Below are 20,284 nucleotides of genomic sequence, written 5' to 3'. Positions count from 1 at the left end.
AATAAACCTAACACCTAACGCATGCGCAATGTCTATCTCCCTGTCAACCGCGATCTGCTAAATAAAACCTAACACCTAACGCATGCGCAATGTCTATCTACCTGTCAACCGCGACCCCCCCCCCCCGAAATCCCTAATAAAGTTATTAACCCCTAAACCGCCGCTCCCGGACCCCGCCGCCATCTACATAAACTAACCCCCTACTGTGAGCCCCTAAAACCGCCGCCATCTACCTTATCTATCCCCTAATCTGACCCCTTACACCGCCGCCACCTATATAAAAATTATTAACCCCTAATCTAATCCCCCTATACCGCCGCCAGCTATATTAATATTATTAACCCCTAATGTAAGCCCCTTACACCGCCGCCATCTCTATTAAAATGATTAACCCCTAATTTAATCTACCTACCCTGCCGCCAGCTATATTATCTATATTAACCCTAAGTATATTATAGTTAATATAGGTATTACATTATATATATTAACTATATTAACCCTAATTATATTAGGGTTAATATAGTTAATATAGTTACTATAGTATTTATATTAACTATATTAACTCTATCTAACCCTAACTAAATTTATATTAAATTAATCTAATTCATTTATAAACTAAAATATTCCTATTTAAATCTAAATACTTACCTATAAAATAAACCCTAAGATAGCTACAATATAATTAATAATTACATTGTAGCTATGTTAGGGTTAATATTTATTTTACAGGTAAATTGTTAATTATTTTAACTAGGAATAATAGATATTAAATAGTTATTAACTATTTAATATCTACCTAGTTAAAATAATTACCCAATTACCTGTAAAATAAATCCTAACCTAAGTTATAAATACACCTACACTATCAATAAATTTAATAAACTACAAACATCTATCTAAAAATACAATTAAATTAACTAAACTAAATTACAAAAAAACCAAACACTAAATTACAAAAAATAAAAAAAAGATTACAAGATTTTTAAGCTAATTACACCTATTCTAAGCCCCCTAATAAAATAATAAACCCCCAAAATAAAAATAATTCCCTGCCCTATTCTAAATTAAACAAATTTCAAAGCTCTTTACCTTACCAGCCCTTAAAAGGGCCTTTTGTGGGGCATGCCCCAAAGAATTCAGCTCTTTTGCATACAACAAATACAATACCCCCCCCCCCATTACAACCCACCACCCACATACCCCTATTCTAAAACCACCCAAACCCCCCTTAAAAAAGCCTAACACTACCCCCCTGAAGATCTCCCTACCTTGTCTTCACCACACCGGGCCGAACTCCTGATCCGATCCGGGCGCTGTCTTCCTCCAAGCGGCAAAGAAGAATTCTTCCTCCGGCGACGTCTTCCTCCAAGCGGCAGCAAAGTCTTCATTCTTCCGGCGGCATCTTCAATCTTCTTTCTTCGCTCCGCCGCCGCGGAGCATCCATCCCGGCCGACTGCTGTACTACGAATGAGGTACCTTTAAATGACGTCATCCAAGATGGCGTCCGCCGAATTCCGATTGGCTGATAGGATTCTATCAGCCAATCGGAATTAAGTTAGAAAAATCTGATTGGCTGATTGAATCAGCCAATCAGATTCAAGTTCAATCCGATTGGCTGATCCAATCAGCGAATCAGATTGAGCTCGCATTCTATTGGCTGATCGGAACAGCCAATAGAATGCGAGCTCAATCTGATTGGCTGATTGGATCAGCCAATCGGATTGAACTTGAATCTGATTGGCTGATTCAATCAGCCAATCAGATTTTTCTAACTTAATTCCGATTGGCTGATAGAATCCTATCAGCCAATCGGAATTCGGCGGACGCCATCTTGGATGACGTCATTTAAAGGTACCTCATTCGTAGTACAGCAGTCGGCCGGGATGGATGCTCCACGGCGGCGGAGCGAAGAAAGAAGATTGAAGATGCCGCCGGAAGAATGAAGACTTTGCTGCCGCTTGGAGGAAGACGTCGCCGGAGGAAGAATTCTTCTTTGCCGCTTGGAGGAAGACATCGCCCGGATCGGATCAGGAGTTCGGCCCGGTGTGGTGAAGACAAGGTTGGGAGATCTTCAGGGGGGTAGTGTTAGGCTTTTTTAAGGGGGGTTTGGGTGGTTTTAGAATAGGGGTATGTGGGTGGTGGGTTGTAATGGGGGGGGTATTGTATTTGTTGTATGCAAAAGAGCTGAATTCTTTGGGGCATGCCCCACAAAAGGCCCTTTTAAGGGCTGGTAAGGTAAAGAGCTTTGAAATTTGTTTAATTTAGAATAGGGCAGGGAATTTTTTTTATTTTGGGGGTTTATTATTTTATTAGGGGGCTTAGAATAGGTGTAATTAGCTTAAAAATCTTGTAATCTTTTTTTTTATTTTTTGTAATTTAGTGTTTGTTTTTTTTTTGTAATTTAGTTTAGTTAATTTAATTGTATTTTTAGATAGATGTTTGTAGTTTATTAAATTTATTGATAGTGTAGGTGTATTTATAACTTAGGTTAGGATTTATTTTACAGGTAATTGGGTAATTATTTTAACTAGGTAGATATTAAATAGTTAATAACTATTTAATATCTATTATACCTAGTTAAAATAATTAACAATTTACCTGTAAAATAAATATTAACCCTAACATAGCTACAATGTAATTATTAATTATATTGTAGCTATCTTAGGGTTTATTTTATAGGTAAGTATTTAGATTTAAATAGGAATATTTTAGTTTATAAATGAATTAGATTAATTTAATATAAATTTAGTTAGGGGTGTTAGGGTTAGATAGAGTTAATATAGTTAATATAAATACTATAGTAACTATATTAACCCTAATATAATTAGGGTTAATATAGTTAATATATATAATGTAATAACTATATTAACTATAATATACTTAGGGTTAATATAGATAATATAGCTGGCGGCGGGGTAGGTAGATTAAATTAGGGGTTAATCATTTTAATAGAGATGGCGGCGGTGTAAGGGGCTTACATTAGGGGTTAATACTATTAATCTAGGTGGCGGCGGTGTTATGGGCTCACTTTAGGGGGTTATAGATATAATATAGCTGGCGGCGGGGTACGGGAGCGGCGGTTTAGGGGTTAATAGCTTTTTTATTGTTAGGCTAGTGAGGGGGGATAGCGGATAGAGGGTTAGACAGTGCGGGCTATGTTAGGGAGGCGTGTTAGACAGTGCGGGCTATGTTAGGGAGGCGTGTTAGACAGTGCGGGTGTTTTAGACTTTAGTCAGGTTTTATAGGCGCCGGCAGTTTCTAACGTGCCGCAAGTCACTGGCGACGCCAGAAATTTGTACTTGCGCAGATTTCTGGACATCGCTGGTTTGTCAGACTTACGGCATGTTAGCATCTGACGGCAACCTATATGGGATAGCTCGAGTTGCGAGCTGAAACTGCGGGCGACGCCGGTTCCCTCGCTTGCGCCGCAAACTGCGATCTATATCGGATCGCGCCCCTAATTGTGAAGGTCAGGATTCAGGGACCCTTTTCCAAATATCTACCAAGAAACGTGAGAAAATAAAATACAATTTATTGAATAATATAGATAGACATACAGACAGATACAGATAAATTCAGATAGCTAGACAGATAGATAGAGACATAAATAAATATACATAGATGATAGCTAAATAGATAGATTTGTTTATGTCTAAAAGAACTATAACCACTTAATGACAACACCCTACTATATGTCCTTATCAGGGCAATTGTTAAAGTGTGTTTTTTTTAAGGTAGTCTTTGTATTTGGGGGTGGGGTATTACTTTGGTTTTAGAAAAGGGGTTATTATTTGCCAAGTAAAAGAACTAGATCATATCACTTTAGGGCATTGCCCTACAAAATGTACTTATCAGTGTAATTGTTAGAGTAAATTTAAGTGTTAGTTTAGGGTTTTTATTTAGTGGTGGGTTTAAGAGGACTTTAGTTTTAGGATAGGAATAACAGTTTTATTTTATTTTAAATAGTGCTTTGTTTTTTTTGTTATGTGTTTTTTTATATTTTGTGTAATTTGAATGCTTGTTAATTTGTGTAACATAGGTGGTGTGAGGTTAGGGGTCTTGGGCAGCTTTTAGGTGGTTAAGTAGTGTAGGGATAGTTTTCTTTGGGGATTTATGGTGGTTTAGGGGTTAATAGGTTAGGGAATGTTTGTGATGGGGTATTTGTGGTTTAGGGGTTAATTGTTGGTGTTTGCAGTGGGCGGTTGTGACAGTTTAGGGATTAAAAGGTTAAGGAGTGGTTAGGTTAATATGTTACAGCCGATAAAGTGTTAATAATGTAGCTGAGTTACGTTGTGCTGGGAGTGAGGGTGCATAAGGGTATATGAATTTACAATGTTACATTATATGCATTTTCCTGTAATGCAAGTATTGTATAGATTTAAAACATGTTTTTTTTTTCTTCATGTTAAAAAAATATGTTTAACATCTATACAATACTTAAATTAATATGCATTATACTGGATAATGCATATGCTTTAAACATTGTATATACATGTATCAACATAGCCCCTATATTTATAATAGGAAGGTTTTTTTTGTCTTTATTAGTTAGGTATAGCAAAGATATGACGTATATGTCTGCATTTTGTGGGAGTTTGCTGGGCGTTTCAGAGTAGTATTCATTTTGATTGGGACACATCACCAGTAGTGCGATATATTCCAATCTTTGAAGTCCAGGTTACGTGTAGGGTTTGAGCTATATTTGTCTTTCCATCTTTTCAGTGGCAAGATTTTCCAATTAGAGGCAGCTAGTGTAAGTGTAGTTACAGTTAGGTTATGTATTTATTATTTGAAGTGTCTCTACCTAGAAACCATTTTTTTATTTTCAGTCTGTACAGTGTAGGAGCTCTTCAAATACCTTTTTCATTGTTGGGCACACTGGAACAGCCAGAGGGAAACCTACACATGCTGGATATAGCTGTATTGGGTAGTGCTTTCAAACACCTCTATTTTAGCATACGCTGTCGGCATTTAACATTGCACAAGCATTTCTTGTGAAATGCTTGTGCGATGCCGCCCCCTGCACATTGGTGTCAATCATCCCAATTGGATCGGGATGATTTCAGTCTGCCACCTAAAAGATCTTACAACCGCTGCTTCTTAACTTACATTTAAGGCGGACCAGAAACTTTGGGCGTAGAAAGCAGCATCCGTTGCTTGTTAAATCTACCTCATAGTCTTTATTGATACCTACTGGCAGCAAAGCATTCAGTTTGAAATTCCAGAAGTTTTCCCTTTCCTTGAGAATTATCTCTCTATTGATCCCCCCCTCGGGAAAGGTGTGACCTGTTTCATTTTTTGAAATCTGAGTTGCATTATTCAAATTATTGAATCGGTTACAAATGTTGTTTCCTGAACAATTATGAAGGTAAGATTTTCTGTATGGCCACACTGTGATGGCAATCTTGGAAACCCTGTACCATATTTGTAAAGGCAAACCCATACACTTTCCTTACACCATGAGGACTGTTTGCAGGTGGGGCACACACATGGGCAAGGCATGATGCAGGTGGAGCCGAGGTCCCACAAGGGCCCATGTAGCTAAATAAATAATTACTGCAGGGCAAGATGAGTCCCCTAGAGGTACAAGCCAGGTCTGAATTGAGGCCACTGAGATATTTGTAGTTATGCCCCTGGTTTACTGCAAAAAAAACAGACAATGTTTTGCTAATTGTAAGAAAATACTACAGAATTCTAAGAAAATACTACAGAAAATAACAGCATAAAAACTCATTGTAACAGACTAAAAAATGGCAATAGTTAAAATCATTATGTGCTTTAGTGAAAATGTATTATATATATATATATATATATATATATATACATACTATATATATATATATATATATATATATATATATATATATATATATATATATATATATATATATATATATATATATATATATATATATATACACATACTATATATTATAGATATACATATTGAGTCCAGCACTAGACCTGCATGTAATTTACTCAATGTATGCCTGTCACAATGTAGTCCATATATGTTATGTGACAGCACCACAGCAGTTTTTAAAGGTGAAAAATCCTTTTATTTATTTACAGAACCATAGAAGCGACGTTTTGGACCTACATGATCCTTAATCATGCATAGTTAAAACAACTAAATACAAACACTTATAAAGGCTACCTGGGCCATCACATCTCTCTTTGCAATTCAGTTTAACCCCTACCTATCTAGGTTAGGTTCATTTTAGGAATAGTGACATCTAGTGGCATTAAGAAGCATTAAACAAAAACATTATAAAAACAAATGTAAATCATAATCCCTATTCAGACCATATGGATGGAGTGCATTTAAGAATTTTATCCACCATACCTCCTTTTGTTTTAATTTAAGTTCTCTATTCCCCCCTCTCCTGTATTGTGGAATATGATTAATGACCTGGAACCGGAGCTGACTGACTGTATGACCCATTTGTGTAAAGTACGCTGAAACAGGTAAAGACACATCTTTAGATTTAATAGAAACTTTATGTTGGCTAAATCTATCTCTGGCGGCCTGGGTGGTCTCCCCAATATAACACAACCCACATGGGCATTTCAAAAGGTAAATAGCATAATCAGTTTTGACATGTGTATCGGCTTCTAATAGTTAGTTGTTTCCTACTATCATTTTGTGCCAGAAATGTACCTTTAATAATGAAATTACATTGCAAACAATGTAAGCAAGGGTAGCATCCGTTATTAGGGGTAGTTACATAATTAATGGTGGTAGGTTTAGTTGTATCCACATCTGACAAATTGTCCCTAAGATTCTTATCCTGCTGGTAAGAGGGCATAGGAGGCAATTTAAATGTTTCAACCTCTGGATTATCTTTGGACAAAAGGTACCAATGTTTTCTAACAACCCTAAATATGTCCCTACTCCTATCACTGTATTCTGTTGAAAATACCAACCTGTTAGTCTTATCATCACATATATCTTTCTCCTTTTCCAAGTCAATGATAGTATTCTCAATGATTTTCTGGGGTAACCCTTTTTTACAAATTAATTACCCCTAAATTCCAAACTATCAGATCACTTTTTCTGATCTTTGACAATTCTCTTAGTGCGTAACAATCGACTTCTACGTATTGACTTAAAAACGGAATCTGGATGAAAACTTTCATACATAAGAAGTGTGTTTTTATCGGTTGATTTTGTATAAAGATCAGTACTTAACTTATTGCTTTCCTTATACACCATAGTGTCTAAAAAGCTAATTTCATGCTGAGAATAGGTAAGGGTAAATTTAATGATAGGTATGGATTGTAGTGTGTGTGGCATATTTATTTTAAATATAAAGTACAAATAGTTAACCGTTAAAAACAATTAAAACTATTACAAACTGTTAAAATCATTCAAACAGTACAAGCTGGTTAGCATGGATCCATGTTCACGTTAACAATGTTATACACATACATATATAGTAAGATATAATTAATATACAATTGACAATGCTTCTATATATATGTGTGGATCTCCTTTTAAGCGGCACTACACCACCTTTGTGGCTTTCAGATGTAGCACTGGGCCCCTATCGGGGTCTCCACAATCGTGTGGTAAAGGTCTCCAAGAGGTTTTATATTAGTATCTTGGTTTATCTAAATGATCAGGGGTGCCAAATCAGTCAATCTGTTAAGTGTTGTTTGTAATCCCAGAGTAGGTGAAACTTCCAATGTAGGATTCCAAAGGTGTATTTACAATGAAATAAAGTAAAAAAATAAAATCCAATTTTAACAAAAGGATATTATAGTCTATACAGAGACCACTACCTCTACCAACAGAATAGGAATTGGGAAAATAGGGGCGAATATACATACAATCAGAAAAGATTTAAAGGGAGACAGCAACATGACACACACTTTAATAATGAGAGATGGAAAAGGGGACAACAAAGACACAGATAACATAAGGAAGAATAGTCCACCAATTGGGATAGAGATATGAGACATAGTGATAGATACTATTACCATAACGAGACCCATAATCATTCAAGAACTAGAGGATATCAACAACATTCCCCAAAGGAGTACCAATAGAGGAGAAAAATATACCAATCTAGAAAGACACATTATTAATCAAAAAGATATGAAGACAGGGACGATATTTACCCTGGAGATAAAGATATGTATAGGATACCAACATGCAAGGGAGATTATTCAAAATCACAAAACGAACAACAATATGGGAAACATGAAGGCTATAACAAAAAAGATGAGTGGAAAGCTCAACTTCATAAGAGGATAGAATAGATCAAATGAAACCAACCACATCTGGTGCAACCCAATCACCCTCTTTTTTAGAGTTGGACCAACCATGCACCAAGGGGAAAGAGAAAGCACTGATGAAATAGAAAGACATTGAGATATAAGTTTCAAGCTCATCAAAAGCAAAAAGATAACCCACAGAGGGAGGAGAGGAGGTGTCCGAATAAATAGGAATAAAGACAAAAATGGAAATAATGGTAGAGACGAAGACAATATGCTGCCTACTAATGAAGAGAGGAACAGCAAAGGGATTTTTAACCTAAGCTCTCACATACTAACATGGAATGAAAGAACTATCCTAGAATTCGGGCTCTCATTTACACCAACAAGAAGTCTGGACAAGTTCCAAACCTTTGTAAATACCAAAGAATTTATCAGGAAGTTGACTCTGAAAAGATTCTTTCAAAAAATCTGCATTGGAAAGAATAATGTCTGCACCAAAGGGACATAAATAATATAATCACACGGAACTGAAACCTGAATCTAATTTTTTCCCCATAAGTAGCAAGGGGAACGCCATTGAGTCATTCAAAACCATAGTATGCAAGGAAATCAGAGACATACCCTCAAAAAAGTTCAAGAAACTGAAATATAACCTATCAAGTAAACAGATAGAAACCATTAAGAAACTTGAAAATAACCATGGACTTACAATGAAACCTGCTGACAAAGGAGGAGTAATTGTAGTCATGAACAAAAAGGACTACACTTGGGAAAGTGAATGCATTCTGAATGATAAGATGACTTATCATAGGTTACAAGAGAACCCAGTGGATAAATATAAAAAAGAACTGGATGAATTACTCAACGGAGCTATAACACTGGGGATACTAAATGATAAAGAACACAGATACATCAGTGTGGACCACCCTATAACCCCAGTGTTTTACCACTAACCAAAAATCAACAAATCTATAAATGATCCCCCTGGAAGACTGATCATTTCGGGCATAGGCTCTCTGAGCAGTAACCTGTCGGAATATGTAGACAGAAACCTGCAGAAATACGCCAAGCAACTACCTTCATATCTAAGAGACTCAACTCAAATTTTAAACATTCTAGAGAGCATCCCTTGGAAAGAGGAATATATACTAGCAATGTGTGACATTGAATCGCTGTATACAAGCATTCCACATAAGAAAGGCCTAGAATCAGTCAGCTTCTTTCTACAAGAAGATACATAAGTCCCCTTTGTACAGGGTGAATTCATCCTGAAAAGCATAGAATACATCCTCACTCACAAATATTTCTGTGATGAGGGAAAGTTCTATAGACAGATATGTGGAACAGTGATGGGGACAAGGTTTGCACCAAGTTACTCAAACCTCTATATGGGGAAATGGGAGGGCAACTTCTGGGAAGCTTGCTCAGTAAGTGCAGACCTGGGCCTCTATCGCGCTACATAGATGATATAATTATCATATGGGAAGGGACAGTGGAAGACTTGGAATATACAATACAGGTCATGAACAACAACACAGTGAATTTAAAATTCACATATGAATGGAGTCATACAGAACTGACCTTTTTGGATTTAAGGTTGGAAGTGAAATATGGGAAACTGGAAACGTCTACCTATTTCAAGGAGGTTGACAGCAATAATTATATACATAGAACAAGTTGCCATCACACAAAATGGAAGGACAACATCCCGAAGGGGCAACTATTAAGGATGAAGAATTGCTCAAACCCAATAAAGTGGGAGGAACAAGCAAAGATAATTAAAACTAAATTCATCGATAAAGGATATGATGAGAGAAAACTAAACCCAACAGTAGAGGAAGAAAGAAAAATTGAGAGACAAGCACTAACCAGATATAAGAACAAGACCCCAAAAGGAAATCAAGAAGTCCTTGATGTTCCACTAATAACGGAATATAGTGAGAACAGACACATCATAGAAAACATCTTCCGAAAACATTGGCCTCTATTAAAAGAGGACAATGTTATAGGAGAAAAAACTACCCATAAGACCCAGGTTCATTTACAGGAAAACAGACAGCCCGAGGAACAAAATAGTACCTAGTATACATAGGAAAGAAACAATGGGAGTCAAAGATGTATTTGGAAAAAAAGATCAGGGGCTTCTTCTCTTGCCACACATGCAAAGCATGTAAATGTGAAATAAAATTTGAGAAATTCCAGTCTAACAATTTGAAAAACTAAACATTTTAACCGCTCTGTATAGACATTTCTCTACAAAACACCAAGGAAATGTTAAAGATCTGAAATTCATGGGGATCCAAAAAATAAATAAGAACTGGAGAGGCAACTATGAAAAAAAGTTACTGACAGCAGAATCCAAATGGATATTTCAACTTGACTGCCTATATCCTAAGGGCCTTAATAATAAATAGGACTTGGCACACCTCCTGAATTTGAATTTATGACAATAAGAATGATATACCAAACCCACCATCTGAAACATGTGAAGAAACTAAGCCTATTCTATACTTCAGGGGTACATGTTTAATCCTACTAGTTCCCACAAAAGTATATGATTGAGACAACTAAAAGACTAACACATAAGAAGGGACAAGATCTCTCTCCCCTCTGGTTCTGTTTACTTCCTCCACAAAATCTTTCTGCCTTCACTACTTAAAGATTATGCTTAAAATCAAGATAGATTACTCATCCTAACATTTGCCCACACTTCCTCAAACCCCTATTTACAATATTACAGACTGGGTATGCTCCCTGTAAAATCACATCTGGAGTGATATACTCCAGAATAAGTGACGTTACTTAAAAGAGAAGGAGCTCCAATTGAGTAAGGTCCCCTAGTCGACTGAGTAGAGGTTATAAATCCCCCCATCCCCAAAATAAATATACTAAAAGGTGTAAGGACACTTCGTATTATGCGGACTGTAGATGGCGAACTATCTGGTCCACTTTTATTGTGATCAATATCAGTCTCTAAAGTTATATCACAAACAACCACAGGTTATACTTATTTTTAGCACCTATCTCACTAAATGTTACTATCCTTTATTTAATATGACAGACATCATACTAGACTTATTGGAAGTTTTTACCAAACCCAAAGTTGATCACCATCTCCTATTACTTAACTAACTTGATATGGTATACATCCAGCTTGAGATGTAAACTCTAGCTAGTATGTATCCTATGAACATCAGTCTTATTGTAAGTTCCAACCAAACATAACTTAGATCTTTAAGATCAAGATCTGCCTGTCATGTATTATTTAGTATACTCAGGCAAGCAAGTCTTGATTATCAGTACCCCAGGAACTTAAACTAAAGGATATTGTCTACAATGGAAATAGAAAGGAAAAGCTTAGATTGCTAGTATCCCAAAAACATTTTTAGAGCAGGAAGGGCACCCTATTCCACCTTTACACATAATGATTATATCAGCTGGAAAAGACCACAATATCCCAATAGGAGTAATCGTTATACTGGAGGAAAGCTAATCATCCATTAACTGAAAACCAAGTCCTTTTATAGCTGTATATACCCACCATACTCTCCATTCTAACACGTGGGAATTGTAGTACAGCAGGTGGGTTAGACGATTTAATAATGCAGCACTTAGACCAATATCATCAGAAACACTATAGCAATTTGTTTTAACTGTACATTGTACGTACAGCACACTGCCAATAATATTGTGACAGAAGATGGAATAATATAGATAGTAATTACAGTTTAACCACTCTGTTCTATAACACAGTATCTGGAACAATATCTGTTGACATTTTGTGATCAGAACTCTTTACAATCACCCCACATTAGAACATCACATATTACAAACTCTAATACTATAAACTATTAACACTAATGTGACAAAAGATAGGGGATGGGGTTTTCACCCATATCCAATCAGATGCAGTAATCATAAACGATATAGGCTAGAAATATACTCCCACCACTAGTGTGCATACAGCGGTGACGTCACAGCCAATCAGAAGAGCCGAAAATCAGCAATAAGAAATGCGGGTATAGACAATAGTTAAACAATAATGGTATTGTCTAACAGCGTAACATATGGAATAGCAATCAACCACGTGTTAAGATTGGAACCCTTCATCTCAAAAGATGTTACAGCCCTTAACCGTAATCTCCCCATACTAGAATATCATATTGACATTATAACTGTGACAGGAGATGGGAACTTAACACATCTCCAATCAAATGCAATAGAAGTAAATTAATATCCAATGAACACAGGCTGGAAATACACACCCACTGCTAACACACTATAGTGGTGACATCACAGCCAATCAGAAGAGCCAAAAATCGGCAATAGTAAACAAATCAGGTATAAACATAGAATACTTAATAGGGACAGACACAGTGCCCCTTAACACACTGATAACAATACCCTAACTAAATATAGAATAAAGAATAAAGAAATGACACACAAAAAACTATTTTGGAAAAAGAAATCGTACTGGATGTGACATCACCACTAAGAAAGTAATAATACCACAAAGGATATAAATGATTGAAAAGATATATAATTATATACAACAAAGTACATGTATATGCTGCATAGCATTTTATCCTTTATATTGTATTTCAGTAAGTAGAATATATTGTGCTGTATTTCAAAAAGCTAACCTATCTCAAAAAACAAGCTTAATGGCACTTCCGGTTTCACTGACCTCTGACCTCACAAAGCAAACAATTGGAATCAGAAATTAGGTATAAAAGGACCCCAGTACACACAGCAAACCAGTCTTGAGAAAGGCCTTTGAGAGGCCGAAACGCTTTGACCAAACATCTGGTAAGCCTTATTCTTATATTCAAACTTGTACTTGAACATACTACACTATATTCATTATCTTTCACAGAAGAATCCACCTAGGAACAGGACAGTCCTTAGAAAATCTGGCTTTCTAATTTTTGTCACAGCATTAGTCCTGCAGACTCCAACAGCCCCCCCCACAATTGGATTTTTGAGAGACTTATCTTTTAATCACATATTTTTATCACTCAATTTTATTACTTTGTTTTTTCATGCGTACTAGTGTATTTTTGTATTTTTTGTATTATTTTTATTTTTCACCTTATCTTTGGTTGAAAAACTTAACATTCATCACATTCATTCTCATTTTTTACTACTATCAGTGTGGAGCCACCTTTAACACAACACAATTGGATTTTATTTTTTTATTTTTATTTTATTTCATTGTAAATACACCTTGGGAATTCTACATTGGAAGTTTCAACTATTCTGGGATTACAAACAACACTAAACAGATTGACTGATTTGGCCACCCCTGATCATTTAGATAAACCAAGATACTAATATAAGACCTCTGGGAGACCTTTACCACACGATTGTGGAGACCCTGCTAGGGGCCCAGTGCTACATCTGAAAGCCACAAAGGTGGTATAGTGCCGCCTAAAAGGAGATCCACACACACATATATATATATATATATATATATATATATATATATATATAAGCATTGTTAATTGTATATTGATTATCTCTTACTATATATGTATGTGTAGTAACATTGTTAACGTGCACATGGATCCATGCTAACAGTTTGTAATTGTTTTAATTGCTTTTAACGGTTAACTGTTCGTATTTTATATTTAAAATAAATACGCCACACACACTACAATCCAAACCTATCATTACATCCTAGCCCCCACAGAGGTGAGGCGCTCGGGCTATATATTATTATAATCTCTGAATTTTCAATTGGCAGCTATAGGTTAAACATAGCCGGAGCATATAGGATTCACACAGGCACTAGGTGTATATATACTTTCAAGGGTAAATTTAAAACCTATCATAGACATGTTGATATCTTCTACAAATTGTAGTAGGGACTCCAATGGGCCCCCCATATACATACCATAGACATACTTTTTTTCAAAACCACTCATGAACAAATTGGCATATGAAGGGGCCACATTGGAACCCATAGCTGTACCTCGTTTCTGCATATGTGTCTTGAAACAGAAAATAGTTGCAATAAAGCGCAAGTCTCAAAAGATAATCTACAAAATCACCTTGTAAATGGTTATATACCTTACTATCATCTAGAAAACATTTTATTGTGGTTAATCCTTCCTCATGGGGGATGGAAGTATATAAACTCACCACATCAAGTGAAAAAATAAACCATGTCTGTTCAATTTCTATGTTTGCCAGTCTTTCTATAAACTTATTAGTATCCTTAAGAAAGGATCATTGCTTATTAGCAATAGGAAAAAGAATCCTATCTAGAAAGATAGAAACTTTAGAAAAAAATGATTCTGTACAGGCCACAATGCGCCGTCCTGGAGTAAAAAATATTTTTTTTACGAATTTAGGCAATGTATAAAAAAGAGGTGTTATAGGAAATTTTTGCCAAAGAAAATCATAAACCTGTTTTGAGATAACATTATGATCAAAGGCCCTATCCAAAATAACCTTCAATTCTTTCTGGATTTCTGGGAGGGGATTATGAACTCAAATCTCATATACCCCACCATCTAATAATAAGGAGGTGTGGTGGATAAAATTCCTAAATACACTCCATCCATTTGGTCTGAATAGGGATTATGCTTTACATTTGTTTTTATATTTTTTTCTGTTTAATGCTTCTGGTACCACTAGATGTCACTATTCCTAAAATGAGCCTAAACCTGGATAGGTAGGGGTTAAACTGAATTGCGAAGAGAGATGTGATTTGATTGGCCCAGGTAGCCTTTTTAACTGCTTGTATTTAGTTGTTTTAACTTTGCATGATTAAGGACCATGTGGTTCTGTATCTAAATAAAATAAATTTTCACCTTTAAAAACTTCTGTGGTGCTGTCACATTTAATCTCAATCAGTATTTTATTTTATTTATTGCAGTAGTGATGGTAGAATAAATCTGCCAAAATGCCTCTTTTATGTTTTGCTTTGCTTTTTTTCTGCTAAAATCACTCACAAACAAGCCATATTGACAACATTAGTGCCTTTTGAAATTAAACATCTCCATATTTAATAAATAGCTTTGAATACTTAAAATATCACTCTATCCCACAACAAAGAACTTTCTTGGTTTTCATACCTAATGCTCTCTATCCACATAGCTATAGACTGGCATCTTTTCTATTAATGTGATACCTTGTTTATGGTGTAGATAGGATTTATATATAATAGATGGTTCTTTGTATTTTTTTTTTTAAATTCTGATGTTATTTATTGTATTGGAGCAGGTGTTGTATTTCCATTAAAGGGAATGATATAATGGATATGTTACCTGTCTAGTATTAAAGGTAATTATTTACCTGCCATAAAAGTACATTTTATTTTCTATTTTCCCAGTACCTATTTAAAGTTGCTATTACTCAGTGGTTGTGTAAGAATGAATATGGGCTGTGTCCTGAAAGTCCCTTATGACTATGTGGGTCTCTCTGTGAATAAAATTATATTGCAGGTAATATTGATGGTGCGGCTCCAATGTGAACTTTTGCTACTGGAGGTTCATGACAGACAGAAAATGTACAGTGTCCTATTTAGTACTTTTTCTTCATATTTTATTAAGTAAACATTAAACTTGAATTTAATTAATCATAGTAAAAAAAAATTGCATTATTTGTTATACCTGTTATTCTTGTAATTTAATATTTTTTTCTCATTCTTCCCAGAGAGGTTGTAGTACATTTTGCAGACTTTAAGTCCTTATACCTAAAGCTTGTTTGTATTTAACTGTAAAAAACAGTTTTGAGCAAGCAGACTGTAGGATTAAAGGCACAGTCAACACAAAATTTGGAATACCTTATTCCTATGTAGTTGTTAATGTTGTTTTAAACCTCCTTTAGACCATAGTTAATGCATATCTAGTTTTTGTTAAAAATCACTTAATTTGCATCCTCCGGCCAATTTGAAATTGTATTTTGATTGTCAAGGGGGGATTTTAAGGTCCAACAGCTGAGGTACAGTAAACTGGTCCACAGGCTGAGCTTCAGTATACAGGTCTGCCACAAATGAGAACCGCAACTGAGCAGCATTCTTTCGTTCTGGGTTTTAAAAGCCCTCCTTGACGATCAAAATACAATGGGCATGCACAAAATACTGTGCACAAGCAAGAAATGTCTTGCTATACACGGAGAACATTATTTTCAACAGAGCCTTCAGTGAGTCAGGGAAAGGAAGGGTCTGGAGGCCATTTCATATCTGAATTAGAAAAAAATTGAAGGCACTACATATGTAATAGGGGATTAATAACCACTAAGTATATCAATTGGCCTTCAAAAAGCTATTATGGTGGTTGGGATGTGCTATGTGTCAGTAGAATAAGTTACAAATATTCAGTTATAGAACTGAACAGAAAAGCGATAGTGTATAAGCACTCAAGGTCACCCCTTGTTTAAATATATAAAGGTGTGTTTAATAAGTAATTTAAAACATAAACTTTATTAAATTTCTTAAAATAATGGGTAAAAAGAGTTCAAACCAAAATGCTAGCAAAAATTAAAAATCCACATAAAGTCTATAGATTTCTTGGTACTAATACAGCAATCTGCAAAGATATATAGCTAATGTGATTTAGCACAGTAGGGAGGTTAGAATATTCTGCAAATATGCACCAGCTATCGTATAAAGATAAACAGCTGATGTAATGCTAATTAGTAATTCTTCTGTTTACTGCACAGTATTAAAATAAGTAGGTAGCTCCTGTGTGACCCAAAAGGTTTTTCATAGAATTAGGTAATAGCAGAAGAACCTGCGGTGATAGTATCAGTTAAGATGTTTATCGCATCTCAATATAATATGCAGCAATCGGTTTAAGGTAAGATGACTTCTATGGGGCTGATATAACATGTCCGCCGCACATAGATAAATTTATCATTGCACAAGCATTCCTTGTGAAATGCCTGTGCAATGCTGGCCCTGCAGATTCGTGGCCAATTGGCCGCTAGCAGGGGGTGTCAATCAACCCGATCGTATGCGATCGGGCTGATTGCTGTCCACCACCTGAGTGGTGGCGGATGAGTTAAGGAGCAGTGGTCTTAAGACCTCTGCTTCTTAACTCCTGTTTCCGGCGGGCCTGAAGGCTTGAGCGGAAACAGCTGCATCAAGCTCCATACGGAGCATGATGTATTGGCCCCTATGTGTTTACATTAGTATCAGTAACTGGTATTGCAAATAAACCGAATGGAGGTAAATTTACAGTAGCCGGTATTATAATGTGTCCAGCATCTAAACAACAACACCGTTTGCCCTAAAGATAGTTTCAATTGCTATAATACCAAATACGTTAGTATGGCTCAGTTGAAGGTATTCAATAAATGCTGTAAGTTAGATCTATTAGTTATAGGTTAGATTGTACCATCATACCGATAAAGGCTCAGCCTTACAACATACTAAGAAGCCATAATGAGTTAACCAAATCTGTTTACAGATCATTGCTGAGTACCCTAGTATCAACTATATAGTGGTATTTATATTCCAGTTAGCAAGAATACATCACTTCCATTCTTGAACAGAACTCCTGACATATCCCAAACCACTCCTTTCCTACAAAGCTCTATCCCACACCACCTTCTTTATAATAAAGGCGAAATCCAACCACAACAGACATTATGTGATACCCTTGGGGCTAACTTCCAAAACTGGTACACTTATACACAACTGAAACACTACCTAACAACACACACCTCCAGACTCCAATTTAAAAGGCAACTCTCGCATTTTGAAGCAATTTGCTTCCATCCCCACCCACAGAGAGGAATTCTATCAGTAACATATAAAATACTGTCGCGTGTGTCCCACTCGGTACCCCCTGCATACGTAGCTAAATGGGAAAAAGACTTAGGGGTCGCCCTGGACCCACCAGACTGGAATATCATCTCTCATCAGATGACAAAAGCTTCATCATCCATCTCGATGCTGGAAATGAATATCAAACTGCTAAGCAGGTGGTACTACACTCCAGTTCGATTGCATCACCTATTCCCCAACACGACCACCATGTGCTGGAGGAACTGCGGAGAGCCAGCCACTTTTGCACATATCTGGTGGACATGCCCGACAGCATCATCCTTCTGGTGCTCCCTTAGACCCGAGATTGAAAAAGCTATGGGTGCACCACTTCCGTTTACCCTATGGGTTTTTCTATTCAACAAATTCCCCAAAATTCCATGCAAACTAAAACGAACACTTCTCACAATTATGATCAACTCTGCTAAAAGACTAATACAGCTTAATTGGAAAAAATCAGACCTGCCATCCCCCGCGGTCTGGAGGTCCAGGGTGACACACTATCTCCAGCTGGAGAAATACCATTACACCAGCACCAGACGGGTAGAAGAATTCCATAACATAACATTTCTATGGGAAGAATATATCAATAGCCAATAACATCCCACTCCCTTGCCCAACCCTATCAACCTACTATAAAACTGCACTCCCGTATGTAATATCCCTACACTTAGACTCTAAACACACTCACAACACAGGGCCACGTCATGACAGTCAGAAGGAGGTCATAGACATTCCCGCAACGGTCATTTTCAGCACAAACATATCCATTGTATACTTTTTATTTTTGAGTGTCAGCTGATTGGTACCTGTGGCCTAATCCAGTAATATTAATCAACCTCGAGTCCTATTGTTATAAACCTACTTGTCTAATTGTAACAAATAATAATCTATTTTAACACTTGATGTTAATTTAACAGTTTTTCTAATGCTTTTCTATGTATATCTCAATAAAAGAATTAAAAAAAATAAAAAAAATAGTGGTATTTATATTTAAGCACGCTGAAAGTATTAAAATCATTGGAGCTCCCACCAGTCCGCTCCCCTCCTTAATATGTTTCGCCGGGTAACTGAATTTATGAAAAGGCGAGATGAGCGTCCGCGGCAGCTTTTTATGACGTATGTCACTCCTATTATTTTTCTTTGATGAATCGTATCCTCAGAATATCAGACGCATCCGTTGACTGACAGATCTATTATTTATGTACTCATATTCATTGTTGAGCAGTAGAATTTAATGTCTCAGTATGGAGGGTGTTATTCAAACGAGGAGTATAACGTTGGTATTTATAGATTAAGTTAGATAATCCCAGCTAAGTGTTCTAAGATTTGGTCATTTTTAGTTTTTATCTTTACTGGTCTAAGTTTGAGTCAATTTATGTAGAGTTGAGATCATAGAGTGCCTTAATAGTTAGGGTTAAATGACCTGCATACAGAAACATTGCAGAGTCTATGGCCTAGATTTGGAGTTTGGCGTTAGCCGTGAAAACCAGCGTTAGAGGCTCCTAACGCTGGTTTTAGGCTACCGCCGGTATTTGGAGTCAGTGATTAAAGGGTCTAACGCTCACTTTTCAGCCGCGACTTTTCCATACCGCAGATCCCCTTACGTCAATTGCGTATCCTATCTTTTCAATGGGATCTTTCTAACGCTGGTATTTAGAGTCGTTTCTGAAGTGAGCGTTAGAGCTCTAACGACAAAACTCCAGCCGCAGGAAAATAGCAGGAGTTAAGAGCTTTCTGGGCTAACGCCGGTTCATAAAGCTCTTAACTACTGTGCTCTAAAGTACACTAACACCCATAAACTACCTATGTACCCCTAAACCAAGGTCCCCCCACATCGCCGACACTCGATTTAAATTTTTTAACCCCTAATCTGCCGACCACCACCTACGTTATACTTATGTACCCCTAATCTGCTGCCCCTAACACCGCCGACCCCTATATTATATTTATTAACCCCTAATCTGCCCCCCTCAACGTCGCCGACACCTGCCTACACTTATTAACCCCTAATCTGCCGAGCGGACCTGAGCGCTACTATAATAAAGTTATTAACCCCTAATCCGCCTCACTAACCCTATAATAAATAGTATTAACCCCTAATCTGCCCTCCCTAACATCGTCGACACCTAACTTCAATTATTAACCCCTAATCTGACGACCGGAGCTCACCGCTACTATAATAAATGGATTAACCCCTAAAGCTAAGTCTAACCCTAACACTAACACCCCCCTAAGCTTGGATGAAGAGTTTGACCGGATCATGGACCTCTTCAGCCCCCC

Source organism: Bombina bombina, chromosome 1 (assembly GCF_027579735.1).
Source record: "Bombina bombina isolate aBomBom1 chromosome 1, aBomBom1.pri, whole genome shotgun sequence".
NCBI classification, from domain to species: Eukaryota; Metazoa; Chordata; class Amphibia; order Anura; family Bombinatoridae; genus Bombina; species Bombina bombina.
Note: the sequence above shows the minus strand (reverse complement) of the source record.